Genomic DNA, 14429 nt, shown 5'->3' with positions numbered 1-14429 from the left:
TTATAAATGGTATTTTTTTACATTTCAACTTCCAGTTTTCATTGTTGGAATATAGAAAAGCAATTGACTTTTTATATTGATACATTAACTTTGTATCCTGGAATCTTACTGGACTCACTTATTATATCCAGATGGAGTTTTATCGTAGCCTCTTCGGGGGTTCCTACATAAAATATCATGTCATTTGTGAGTGAAGACAATTTTATTTCTTTCTTTATTTGTTTGTTTGTTTTTTTAATTCACTGATTCTCTTCCTCCTCAACTGGGCCATAATTGGTACTTTTTCCACAGCCTCCACCAACCCCATATTTCTTCTCCTCAGAGTACTGACTCTCTCCATCTGATCCCATCAAACCTCCTTGTCGCATTTCTCCATCTTACTTAGCTCCTCTCGCTTCATCTTTTTAAATTCCCTAACTTTCCAATATCCGTGAGAAATGCTGCCAACAGAAACCAAAGCATCCTGTTGTACTTTTCTCCTTTCCAGACACAATCACCACACTGCAGTCATCCACTCGTCTCTTTGACCACAGAATTGCCAGTTGAAATGGAAACAGTAAGGATTCTTCATAGAAAGAATCCAGACACCAACTGCACAGTTTTCCTGAAAATGCCACCAGTGGAACTGTGCGGTCTATCATGGCAGTGTTACATTCCACCAAGACCAGCTGAAAGAAATGAGCATTAGCAAAAGAGCCTTTAACCAGGATTCTGACTGCAAATATGTCATACTAAGATAACATAAATTCCTTCATTTTGTTGACAACATATTCACTGTATCCCATTTCCTCGTCTTGTCACCTGTCTAATCTTTTCTTCTAATCTTCAAAATCTAGTTCTCTGCCCAAACTCTCCAGTCACTCTCAGTCTTTTTCAGCTATTTCCTCTGAACTGCTGAGGATTTTATTGTCTGTGCTAATCTTTTGCTCTGTGCTCCACTGGTTCTATTGGATTGAACTGTTACACAATGGGATGTTTTATACTGTTTTGTATGTATGTATGTGTGTGTGTATGCACATTTTTAAATGTTTCTTTCACTTTAAAGAAAGTCTCTCAAAGGCCAAAATCCCATTCATACTTCTTTTCAATCCATATAAAATCAAATACAATTAATTGATTAATATTTGTTTTTAATGAAAGATACTGCCCTAGTTTTAGCATGAACTGGGGAAATAACTTAAATTTCTAAATATAAATGTCTTTTAATCCTACTTATAATCATAATGAATGTGCAACAGTTAATGTATGTTCAGCTATAAGTAAAAAAAAAAAAAAAAAAAGGCCAAGATAACAGTAGCTTAGACAGGATAGAGACTTACTTCTCTCTCAGATAAAAGAAGCCCTGGAGGTAGGAGCCCAGGCTTGGTAGGGCTGCACCACCAGGTGGTTTGTGTCCCAGCTTTTTCTATCTGACAGTTTCTCAATCCTCAGCATATGACATCAACCTCATGGTAGAGATGGCTGCTCAAACACAATTCATATTGGCAACATTTCAGCCTACAGCAAAGGGAGAAGGTTGAAAAAGCACACGCCCTCCCTATAAGAAAATGATGTTCCAGAAGTCTCACAGGCTTCTGCTTATACCTCTCGGCCAGAATTTAGTCTCATAGGCACACCTAGCTGCAAGGGATGCTGGGAAGTGTAAACGGGAATGGATATGGCCCAACTGCTAGCAGACTTCCTCTGTCTAGTGGAAGAACATTTATTTCTGCATATGTGTGTGTGTATCAACACAACTTGTGTATTCAACAGTACTGAAATAAGCATTTGCTAAGACAGTGAAGTCACTGGATGAATAATTCCTCCTTTCTTTGGGATTGCCCAATGACCTTCTCCAGAATATTCTCTCTCAGCCATGACTCCAAAGACCTCTTTTTCAACAGAAACTTGCAATGTTCCTACAATCACATCTCCCCCCAGAATACTCCCATCTTTTTTCTCCTGGGGAATGATTTACCACCTTACCACCTGGCTTCTTAAGGAGCTGGGACTTCTTTGTCTTCTAATGACTTGAAACTAAGTAAATTTGAGATTTCATAGATCTCTCATCATAGAATTAAATGGAAATTTAACTTTAAAAATTCATCATCCTTAAGTTTTGTCTTAACTCTAAGGTCTAAGTCAGTCCATTGTAATGGTAACATTGTAAGTAAAAATTATAAGTAGCTCTAAAAGAAACAGTAGGTATAACAGTATTCTGAGGAACTATTCTACTTATATTTTTTGACCATTCCAACTCCCCTAAAATAGCCACATTCTCAACTAACAGCAAATAAACTAAGTGCCCCTGTCCATTATGTACCCAGTGTCACCCAACTAATGGAAATTTACATGATAAACAAGCCAAGGAAATAAAAAAGAAAGTACACATGAAGTGTGCTTTAGATACGTCACCTAGCTCCAATTAGATTCTCCCTTCATTCCCGCTCTACCTTCTGGTTTGGTTTCAGTCCTGCTCCTCAGAGTTCATGGCCATGGTTTCTTTCCTGGTCAGCAAGGATAATTAAAATGAGGCACCTACTCTTTTAAAGCTCCACTGCAACAGATTGTGTAATAGGTATTCCGAGACAATGGATGGTATGCCATTTCCCCTCCACATACTCTAGAATTTTAATTATATAAAAATGCTTGCTCTGACATTCTTGTTTTTTATTTCATAAATAGCAAAATCCAGAGGTAAAACATATTTGTTTCTCTTAATCAGCTGATTCTTAAGGCTTTCCTGTTTACAGCTTTAGGCAGGAACACTTTCGGAGCTGCTTTACTGCTTAACATCAAAGCTAAGGCTATCCAGGGAGCATGGGCTATTTATTTCCATAGTTTCTATATTTAGCTCTTGGCTTTGTTTACAGTCATCTCTCCTCCACCCCGCAGACACTTGAAAATTCCCTTTCCTCTCACAATTCTGTATCCTCCGTCTCTCTCTCTTGCTGGCTAGCTTTCTACCAAGCTGTGCAATTTCTTCTTGGGTTCTCTTGCAGATGATTCTTGCCTTTCCTCTTTGATTTCTCTCTGGAGAGTATGGAAATTGCCTTTTGGAACTGAAGAAGTGTTCCAAGGACACAACTCCTGCTGTTGCTCGTCTCTTTTGGAGAAGGAACACATTCCAAAGGCAACTGTCAAGTGCAATTTGAGCTCCCGAGATAGGAGAATATTTTTCACCCCAAAATTCAGCGGATATGTTTAATGGCTCATTTAAAAAGTGAACATTATTTTTATTTTAAAGCAGGTTAAGATTTTGGGACAATATTTTGCTTGTCACTGCCTTGATTAATGGAACAACATAATAAAAAATGAAGGAGGTGTGTGTTTAATAGTTCAAATAATAGCTAATGATTACTTTGGGAAAAGGCACAATGTGGGCAGTGTAAACCAAAAAGAAGAGAATGTTAGGAAACATTATAAATTAAATCTTGATTATGCTAAAGGCCCTGCTCTGATGCACATCTCTTGCATTTAATTCTCCTCACTGAGCAAAGTACAAGGTCACCATAACATTCTTAAAATGTCAAAATCATAGTAGTTAATTATTCAAGCCTTGAAAATCAGATTGGCTTAATTATCTCTATCATGTGTAGGCCTTCCATCAGGGATAAATTTGAAGGGTTGAGCTGCAAAGGCAGAGAAAAGAAGGGTGAAATTTACCAGCAAGAAAAGGTTAAAATTAGTTTAGTCAGGCCCATGATTTGGGGGTAACATTGAATAGTGTGTCTCCAACTTTATGATGTCAAGCAGTTATATTCAATACGTTATTTTCTTTCAAAAAATATCGTAGAAGTCTGGGACACTGTTAAACCTCTTTTAAAATGTTGTATCCTTTCACAATCTAATGTTAAACACGAATATCCTTGGCCTCCCTACTTTAAACCAGAACCGTTTTTAACCTCTTTGCATTCTTCAAAGTAGAAAGCATCTTATCTCTCTTCTGCCATTTTGGACGTTTGAGGAAGTCTTCCCTGTAAAAGTTCAGTTAAAATTGGAGGGAAGGGAAATGGTGATACCATGTGAACAAAATAAAAGAATGTAGTCTTTGTTTTGTAGGATAGCTCTGCTCTCCTTTGTTCTTGGAAAAGTTTTAGGGAAAGACCTAGCTTTTGCCCAGCTCACTTTTAGATTCTCAGAAGACCGATGGTTCCCCACAGGGAGTAGTTTTGCTGCCCACTGCTTCCCCTCCTCGAGCCCTGGGCATTTGGCAAAAGTCTGGAGACAATTTGGTTGCCACTCTGGTGGGGCGTTACTGGCATCCATGGGTAGAGGACGTGGGTTCTGCTGATCATCCTCTAATGCCCAGGCCAGCACCTGTAACAGCAGAAGGATGGGTGCACTGACCCCAAAGGGGTCTGGTAGAAGACTGACATCATCTGCTATTCAAGGCTTCCAAATTCATAGTCCTAAAGAGGGAAGCTGCTGCTCATTAATAGGTGCATAATTAAAAAAAATACTATCTTAAAACCTCAGACATGATGAATTTTTAGCTCCCTTTTACGTGTAAGGACATTCTGCCCTATTCCCTGAAAACATCAAAGTCCTAAACCCGTGGTCTGTTCCCTGACATGAACAATATATAATATCAATCAAGGGTACCAATGGGTGAAAACACAAAACAACATGAAGAGTAAAAGGAACTCAAGTTTCAAATTGCAATTCATTTCAAATCCTTCAAATGCATCTGCGTCAACGCATAAAAAACCTAGGACAAACAGCCCAGCTCTTTCCTTTTGCCTCCTAAGGCATAGTGAAGAGAGAAGGAAGAGGTGGCTTTGACAGTTTTGAAGCTTTTTTACTTTTCAAAAACTCTAAAAATATGGAGAATGAGTATACAGTGTACCAAATATACTGAAAAATAAATATCAGTTTGGTTAGAGCTGTTTTCTGCTTTTAATTGCCTTAGGTCTTACTTAAAAAAAAGAAAGCAGAGATCATTAAGGGGCAAAAATTCCTTTCCGTATGCCAAGTCTGCATCAGCTGTGCCCACACTGACAGACTCTTATATCCTGCTCCCCTTAAATCTGCCTGGATGCTCAAATATTTGCCTGCAGCAAATACCCCCTTCCCTCCCTCACACACATTCCTAGGAAAACCAGACAAAAGGAAAACCGAGACAAGTTAGAGGCCTTCTGGGGACAAACCACCTGATTTTCATTGGGCTTAAAAAGATCAGTGTATGGTCTGAGTAGGCCTGCATGTGTGGGCTTCACCAGGTTGGGGTGGGAACCAGAGGAGAAGCCACTGCAGAGGACATTTTGGGAAGAGGGAACTAAGTAAATAAGCAGAGGCAGGGAGGTATCAGTTTGTGACTTTCCTGAGGGACCCTGGGGTAGAGGTATCCCAGTGCCAGGAGCTGAGGCTGAAGAGGAAGACCGAGGTGACCAAGGGCTCAGATGTTCTCAGAAGCCTAGAAGAACTTGGCCATGAAATAGCAAAATAGTAATTTACACAGATAAAGCCAGAGCATCACGCAATCAGGAAATCAAATTTTAGTTCAGACCCCATAAAGTGACTGTTTCCACCCAAGGGAGAGAAATAACATGTTCTCTTTTGTACTTGTGTGCAGAGAAGAAGGTGGACCGAGCACAGGGTGCCCAGTTGGCACAAACCATGAGACCAGACAAAACCACAAAATCCAGCTCTCGGGTTGGTTAGTAAAGCTGGAAGCCAGCATCTGGCAGTGTATTCTGGAGGCCAGTCAAGCCTCTTTATGGACTGCACTTGGAGTATTTACAGATTCAAAGAAAAGGAATTAGGACCAAGATCCCCACAACAAAACAAGCAGCAGCAACAACAAATAATCCTCGCATCTAGAAGCCTGGAAAAGAAATGGCTTGGGTCTCACAGGAGAGAATTAGTAAAACTATTGTGAAGCACAGGGCAGCTCAGGTCAGGAGAGAGTGGAGAAGCATCTCTTGCTGACGCTGGCCAGTTTCTAAAGACATTGGACATGGGGTTGACAGCAGAAGTCTGATGTATGGTCTAATGAGCCCGTTGCTGGTATTATGTTTTGATTATGGATTACTAAAAAGTTTGTAGACGTCATTCTCTAGTGTATGTTTATTCATTCTCAATAAATGCTTCTGTTGTCTGCAGAAGTCCCTGAAATAAAGAATTGCTTAAAGCCCTGATAAACACAGACATGAGCACTGGCTCACAGTTGCCATTAGCTACAGAGAGGCAGGCTTATGACAAAATTCTGTCTCAGGGATGCTTATTTCCAGCTGTGTGTGATACCATGCCGAAGCATCTAGAAGTGCATTAGATGGCCCACTGAGATTCATTAGCAGTTTTATAAACAAGGTGAGAAAGTGTACAAAATTATCACTTTCAGAATTTTAGGGAGAATTCAGGTGGTAGGACATTGATAAAGGAAGTAGAAGGGGCAGAGAGACAAGTCGGGGGCTGCTATAATAATTGAGGGCAGTGGTTCTCAAAGAGAGGGCTCCAGCCAGCGAGATGGTTAGAAATGCAGAATCTCAGGCCCTACCTCACACCTGCTGAGTCATCATCTGTGTCTTATCCAGAGCCCAGGTGCTTGATAGGTACATTAGAGTTTGAAAGGCTGGACTAGGAGGTGAATAAGATGGGAAAAGAAGGAGCCGCTGTGGGTATGGGGAAGAGGTACAGCCTGGAGGGATGCTTGGGAAGGTTAGTGAACAGCTCTGACACTTCACTGGTAATCCAATCATATGAAACTACCCTTCAGATACCAGTGGGGACTCGCTTTGCTGGCCTCTTGGGATTTGAGGGTTCTCAGGGTCTACCATAGCTGAATGACAGAGATATTTCATCCTGTGGGGTTCCACAATCAACCTTTCTAATTGTCCTCTCCACCCCAAATGCAAACATTTCTGGGAGGGGGCGGGGGGTATATGAATCCATTAATATAACACTTCCACTGAGTTTTTGGTCTCTTTTTTGGGAACCACAGGCAGGAGGTGAGGGTGCCATAAGGAGCCACCCAGCAGGCAGAGATGGGATTTGCTGGGATCAGGTGAGCCCCAGTTCAGGGTTTCTGGGGGGCTGGCTCTGGCCCAGGGCTACGCAGGCTTGCCAACCACAGATCAACAGTTTACAGGAGCGCTAACGATCTGTGCTGCAGATTGGGGTAAAGGAGGCAAAGTTCAGCTTGGGAGACAGAACCCAACAGGTGGGAGAGGCCTGCTCTCTCTAGCTGCAGAATGCCTTATTGCCAGCTGTCCCTTGCCAATAATGCGAGAAGGCCTTGGCTTTAATGATTAAGTGGAGAGTCAAAGAGCAGAAAATAGAGACCAGCTCATCGTCTTTATTTTGTTTTAATTGGGAGCTAGTTCCGGTTCAGCCCAGATTACTGATTCATTAACAAGTAAGCTAACATATCTTGTTATTTATAAACTACAAGTTTCAGAAAGGTGTATTCGTATTCTAAGACATTATTACATGACTTATAATGCACTTCTTTATCACGTAATGAATCTCTGCCACACTCAGTGCAAAATGTGATGAATACTTTACTGTGTCTGATCTATTACTTTTTGAGTCATCACAAAACCAAATCCTGAAATTCTCAGTGCTCCAGAGGAAACATAAAATGTTGGTTCTCCCCAGTTGATGTCACTGAAGATGTTCTGACCCATGTCTTCCTGTGTCCGCTCAGAAAGCATGGGGAAGCAGCATAATTCAGTAGTTTTCACCAGTGATTCTGCTCACAGATCCTGGAGTAAGAATGTCCGGGTCTGAATCTTTGCTCTGATACCTACACTTACTGACACCAAGTACGAGTTATTGAACTTCTCTGTACCTCAGTTTCCACATAGGTAAAATGAAGATAATACTTCCTACTTCACAAGGGTATCATGAATATGAAATGAACTAACGTATGCAAAGTGCTAAGTGCACTAGCATGGTCATCATAAATGTCACCTATCATTATTGCCAAATGTGCGATTTGATAGTTAGAAACTGTCCCATGAAATGTTAACATGCATATCAATCAATGAGAGTGTCAGGTATGGATAAATGCTGTTTTTTTTAAAGGTAGAAATTGAGGCAAAGGAGCAACAGAAGTTGCTCTGGTTAGGACAGTCCAGGACTAAGCAGGCCTCTGCAAGCAGGTTAAATCCATGAGAAGTGGCTTCGCCATGACGATCTAGGAGAAGAGAATTCACTAGGAAAAAGCAGCAAGGATGGTGCCTCAGAAACTACAAGAAGAGAGAATTTCAAGGAAGAAGTAGGTCTGGGAGCCATGTCCCATATCAAGTGATGCTAAGGGACCAAGTGAGATGAAAACGGATGACAAGATGTTGGACAAGGGTGACTGTGAAAAGACCTTTTTCAGCGGTGAGTTGGGGAGAGAAAGGAAGGGGAGCAAGTAGAGACCAGGAGTGGAGGGCTCACTAAAGAGTCCTGCCGTGAAGTGGACAGCAAAATCAGGTGATCCCAAGATAGTGAAAAGGAAGCACTAACCAGAGAGAGGGGTGGGGTGAGTAAAGGCACAGAGAAGAGAAGCATGGGGCGTGTGTTCCGGGGGAGGGATCACGGTGCATGGGGCAAGCAGGCAGGTCCACGTGCAGGCTCAGGGTACCCAAGCGGGAGCAAGAGATGGCAGGGAGTGACCACATGAGCCAGACTGGGTACGGGCATCCTGCCTGAATGCTGCAAGATGGAGAGCTTGGAAAAAGGGAGCCGCTATTAGATGGCAGCAGAGTTTAAAATAAAAGCAATGACCTCTCTGTTCCCAGGACTCACTAAGTCCCCTCTGTTGTCATCTGAAAGGCACCCCTGACATCCATGCGATCCTAGGGAATAGTGTTCATGTGCTCAGCATATGCTAAGGGGGAGGCACTCTACATGTCAAGACCAGAGCGTACCAGTCTATTAAAATTCTCGAAAATGCAATAGGGAGATCTAGATTTAGCATAGGATCCTTAAAATTTACTCCTCATCCTGAGAAATAGGGAAGAGGAAATCCACAGGGCCCCAGGTCAAACTGGCAGGAACTCTAAAGTCTGCAGTAGAAATGGTTCCTGTTTCATCTTAACTGTTTCTCAGAGTGAGTTTCTGGCTGAGCCTTGGAAAGGCAAGGGAATTGGATAAGTATTCGTAAGACAGTTCCAAGGAGGGCTTTTTACTAGAATTATCAATTAAAGAGACCCAGGGGAGTGGAGAGACCCTATGTAAGAAGCACAGCAGGAGGGGTCGTGCAGGCATCAGCAGAGTCAGCATTTACTGAGCACAGGCTACGGGCACCAGAGCCTGTGCAGCGCCCTCTGCAGGCAGGAACAGCTGCATCAACTTTCTATCACTCACAGCATCCCCATCCCCATCTCACAGACAAAGAAACAGAAGCACTGAGATGTTAAGAAACTTGCCCAGAGTTACACACTTCTTATTAAGTGAGAGAACTCATGACTCCGACTTTTCAGTGATAAGGCCAATGAAGTTAATTACCAAAAATAGAAGGACAGAGGTTTTGTGAAGCTGGATGAATGCCGTGTGGGTGTGGAGAGAGAACAAGCAGAGATGAGGTCAAGGTGCAGGTGGGCTGAAAGCCAGTCCCGGAATTAATTCTGTAACACAGCCAGTCTGCCGATGGCGTAACTCTTAATGGAAGGTTGGAAGGCATCACTGGGCTGGGGAGAGATTCTGGGAGCAAACGAGCTCGTCCTGCTGGCAGGGGAAGGATGGCTAGCTCTCCAGTGCACTAACTCTAATTCCAGTGCCTCCCATCCCCAGCCCGTTACTCCATCCTACTCTCTCCAGCTCAGGGATACATAAGACTGAGGAGCTGCCCACATTAGGAGTGGAGGAAGCTTCTCACTGTGATCTGGACCATCCTTGTCTGCTCATACACTGCTAGTAAGAGTATAAGTGACACAGACACTTTGGACAACTGCGAGTTTCTAATAAAGTTAAATAGACACCCACCTTATGACTCAACAAGTCCCTCCTAGGTAATTACCCAAGAGAAATGAAAAGGTATCTTCACAAAAAGTCTGTATGGTGTTGCTTATAGCAACTTTACTCACAATAGCTCAAAACTGGAAACAAAGCAAACATCCATCCACTGGAGAATGGACACATTGTGGTAAAGTCACACAAAGGAATACTACACAGCAATAAATAAGAGCAACACAACATGCAGCTACACAGATGAATCTCGAAAACACTGTGTTGAGTGAAAGAAGGCAGACACACAAAAACATGCTGTGTGATTCCACTTAGAAGGGCAAGAATAGGTAAAACTAAGCTGGGTGATAGGATAATAGTTGTCCCTGGGTATTCCTGTATGTGCAAGAGTAGCAGGAGAGATACTGCCTGGAAAGGGCAAAAGAGAACTTTCTGGGGCCATGATAATATTCTATCTTGAGCTACTCTATACAGGTGTACACATTTGTCAAAATTCATTCAGTGATATTGATATATTTGAGGTTTGTGCATTATACTGTATATAAATTGTGTCTTAAAGAAGAACCACTAGTGTACAAAATAAAAATATTAAAAATTGTCCTTGTTCTGAGGGCTGGGGAAAGAAAACCTCTTCACTGATGACTTTTAAGTTTATCACCCTTGTCCCAGGTCTGCTAATCAGGTTCTTGACCATCACCACACATCACAAAAAGCAAAGAGAATCAACGCATCAGAGAACCCACACCAGAGTTACTCAACAACTATCCCCGTAGTGGACCATTTTATTGCTTTCTTCCTGTAAGAGGGTATTGATAAAAAGGCATACATACCATTAACGTTAACAAAATAATTATAATGCTGGAGCTCCATTGGCAGGGTATCCTCCCACAGAGAAACAGGACAGTACTTGAGCTTTCTTTAGGAATGTGCCAAGCTCTGAATAATCAGCAGGTCTCTCATTGTTAAAATCCTGCCTTTCACGTTTTTGGAATCATGGGAATATATTATATATTATTAAAATTTAATAAACTTAAGTATTTGGAAAATAGAAACAAACAGTCCCTGCTAATTCCCAGAACTGCGAACCACTCCACAAGGAACACCAATGCCCCCACGTCACTGACATTCTAGTGTCTCTAGATTCTTGGGCACCAGAATCTCGGTCACAGGCACCTTTGGGGCATTAGCCCTATTTCACTGCTCATCTTCCTCTCCAGCTCTTAGCAATGGACATCATGTGCTGAAATGGGCAGATCTCCTAACTATGGACACCTGTGTGGCTTGAGATACCAGGAACTCACTCTTATTCATTTAATTATTCCTTTTCATCTTGCTTACAGGAAAAAAAAAACAAAAAAACAAAAAAAACATAAAGAGTAAATACTGACTTAAGCATAGTTAACTTACTAAGAAAATTATCCTCTTTGGAAAAAAACTGCATATCTGAAATAACTTCCCTCTTAAAGATGGTGTAATTTTGCAAAGAAAAAAATTAAATTACTCAAACCAATATTGAAACGCAGGTATCCTTTAATTTCAGCAAATGTCATAAAATTATAATAATAAATTTACAAAAGTCTCATATGCATCCTACAAGTGTTATTTTAAGTTTTACTTCATGAAATTGGTTAGTCCAACAGATTCCATGTGTTTAAGACCATTTCAGGAATAAGTTAGAATTTACAAAATGCAGCATGGATCTCTCAAAGGCTAAGCAATGTATATTTAAAAGACTAAGTTATCACAAAAATGGTACCCTAACGATAATAAAATGAAAACCTACACTTTGATACAAGTTTAAGTTACTATCTTATTTCACATCACCCCAATGAATTTTCCCAATCTGGCTGTAATAGTTGAGATCGCCAACTGGGGGCCAATCTGCTTGGGTTCAAATCTTAATTCTGCCACTTACAGCTGGGTGACGTTGGGCAAATTAATTAATTTTTCTGTACCTCACTTTCTTTTGCCATAAAATGGGTTAATAATAGTGCCTATTTCATCGGTCTGTATTTTAGATTGACTCATTTAATGCATATAAAACCCTTAAAGCAGTGCCTATGATGTAAGCTGTGCTTAATTGTTCTCAGCCATTAATATTTATTATTATTTTTATTCTGGTTCCTTCTATTAGCATTACTAGGGACAGCACTTAAATATAACACTTCTACAGACAACACACAATAAGTAATAAGCTCACAAAAGATGCACAAATCATTAGTAACCAGACAAAAAGCAAAGAAAACAAGTGGTCATATTATATGCATTAGACCATAAAAAAAATGATATCTGCATGGTGCCATGTACATCAAAGGAGTGATATTGCTGATGTGCATATCCTTAGTTTCACAGTGAAGTGTCACACTGCTGTCCAGGAGGGTAGCCCAGCCCACACGCCCTCCAGCAGCTTTGAGGATTTCTATAGCTCCATACCCTTGCCTTGGCATGATTCAGCTACCTGCTTTTCCAGTCTAAAAGCTTCCATCAACGAAGAATTTTGCTTCAAATACACAGATTAATGTCTAAATAATAAATAAAATATTACAGGGTTGCTCTCACAGGAAAAAAAATATAACACTTCTATTACTATTGGAATTAACTTAGACACATAGAAATAATCCTAATATAAATACATATTTTTTTCTAAATAAAGATATATGGAACCAGTGGAAGTTAAGGACTATAATGCTTGTTTTGAATGTTAAAATAGGAAAGATGATAAACCTGATTATCAGCACAGTGGTGCAGTCTGTACTAGAGAAAAGAGAAAAGGAGAGAAAAGAAAGCTGATATGTGATGGTGAAACAGTAAATGAAAACACCTATATATAACAAACATTCTCTTCCATAGATGTATATGTAATCGAGATAACATACAACCTTCCAGTTTGAAAGGAACTTAGAACTATTTTATCCCAACCCAAGACCGGCATCCATTCTAAGCATCCCTAGAGATGTTCAGTTAGAATCTTGCTACTCAAAATATGGTCCTAGTACTAGTACCACCTGGGAGCTTATCAGAAATGCAGAATCTCACACCCCACCCCAGACCTACTGAATCAGAACGTGCATTTTAATAATATCCCCAGGGGATCTGCATGCTTATTAAATTTGGAGACGAGCTGGACTATATTATTCTAATTACCTGTACTCGTGGCAAGCTCACTACACATGAGGCAGCTGTTCCACTCCTAGATATTCCCAATTCTTAGAAGGTCTTTATTATATGAAGTCCAAATTTGCTTCCCAGTTTAAGAAAAATATATAGACCACAATCTCACTTTTTAAAATATGCTTAAATATATAGGCACGATATAAAGCATATATGTGTATATATATATGTATGTAAGTAGGTAGGTGTATGTTTAAGTTTACATAGAAAAACTTCTGGAAGGATATCACCCGATTGTAGCCACTAGTATGCAACTTTTATATGCTTTGTTTGAATCTGTGACTACTTTTTTTTTTACCCTTTACTCTTAGTTCTTGTCAGCTGGAAAATTCAAAATCAGTTTTATTAATTCTTCCTCAGAGAGCTGAAAATAACTCCCTGCCTCCCCTTGGACTTTTCTTCTCCAGGTTAAAGTCTCCGAATGTTCTCAGTGGCTCCTGCTGTTCTACCACCCTTACCTCCCCCTTCTAGATCCCTCCACACTGTCAACAGGTCTCTTAGGAGCAGTGCCAGAACCCAGATCTCCCTGACCAGCACTATTAATAGCAATCAGTTGATCTCCAGGACTGCTTTCTTCTTGGCTAATAAATTCTTCATTTTGAAATGTCATTTTAAAAGTCATGAAAGAAATTAGTCCATAAGTCACATAAATTATTATAGTCTTTTTCTTCTGAGATGCCCCAAATGTATTGGAAATGCTAGGAAGGGCTCTGTAATGGCAGTAATTGCATAGAACAGAAACAAAAGAATAACTATCATGTGTATAGTCCTTGAAGGAAGACCATGCAGGGGCACCAAGCAATTCCCAAGACAGAAGGAGAACAAGCATTGGGGGAGGGGCAGGGGGTGTTCTGGTCATATGCATACAGACACTCAAGGTTAGCCTACATGAACAGTCGAGAACCTTGAATTGAGTTCCTACAGATAAGGTGACAACTGATATAATAGCCTGGAAAATATAAATCAAGAATAAGACTTTAATAGGAAATATTTAAGGGGCTGAGGGTTAGAACTTCGTGTGAAATTGTCTTTTTTATAGTTCCATGTCAAGGAAGTCTAGAACGACAAGTCAGTGTGACATGGATGGGTTGTGACAGGTCTGCCTCTTGGCGTAACTGAGTGAGGCCTGGTCAGCTGAATACCCCAGCTGGTCACCTCCAGCACTAAGGGAACTGCAGACACATTATATTTTTCCTATGTATGTTGATCCACTTCTCCCACACAAAAATATTTATTCAGAAGCCCTGGTATAAAAATATATTTTTTTTCTTGTCAACTTCCATGGCTATTTTGAAAACATACATCATCGCAGTGGAGCAAAGAAAATATTCTCCATGCAACAGAAAGAGACATTTATAGTGCAAGCATTGATAGGCAGA

General features: G+C 40.7%; 1 protein-coding gene across 5 annotated transcripts in view; it reads right to left on the bottom strand.

Annotated features, from left to right (window-relative positions):
- Positions 1-14429, bottom strand: part of PLCB1 (phospholipase C beta 1) — a 694419-nt gene that overhangs the window by 475587 nt on the left and 204403 nt on the right. Inside the window, exon 1 of one of the 5 annotated variants that reach the window (XM_068565596.1) lies at positions 2395-2485. The exons of the other annotated variants lie outside the window; for them this stretch is intronic. The gene's annotated coding sequence lies outside the window, so the exon portion shown is untranslated. Of the gene's footprint in view, positions 1-2394; positions 2486-14429 lie in introns of those variants that run through there. 5 annotated transcript variants of the gene reach the window in all.

This window comes from Eschrichtius robustus, chromosome 16, assembly GCF_028021215.1.
Source record: "Eschrichtius robustus isolate mEscRob2 chromosome 16, mEscRob2.pri, whole genome shotgun sequence".
Classification (NCBI taxonomy): domain Eukaryota; kingdom Metazoa; phylum Chordata; class Mammalia; order Artiodactyla; family Eschrichtiidae; genus Eschrichtius; species Eschrichtius robustus.
This window is presented reverse-complemented; position numbering and strand designations above follow the sequence as displayed.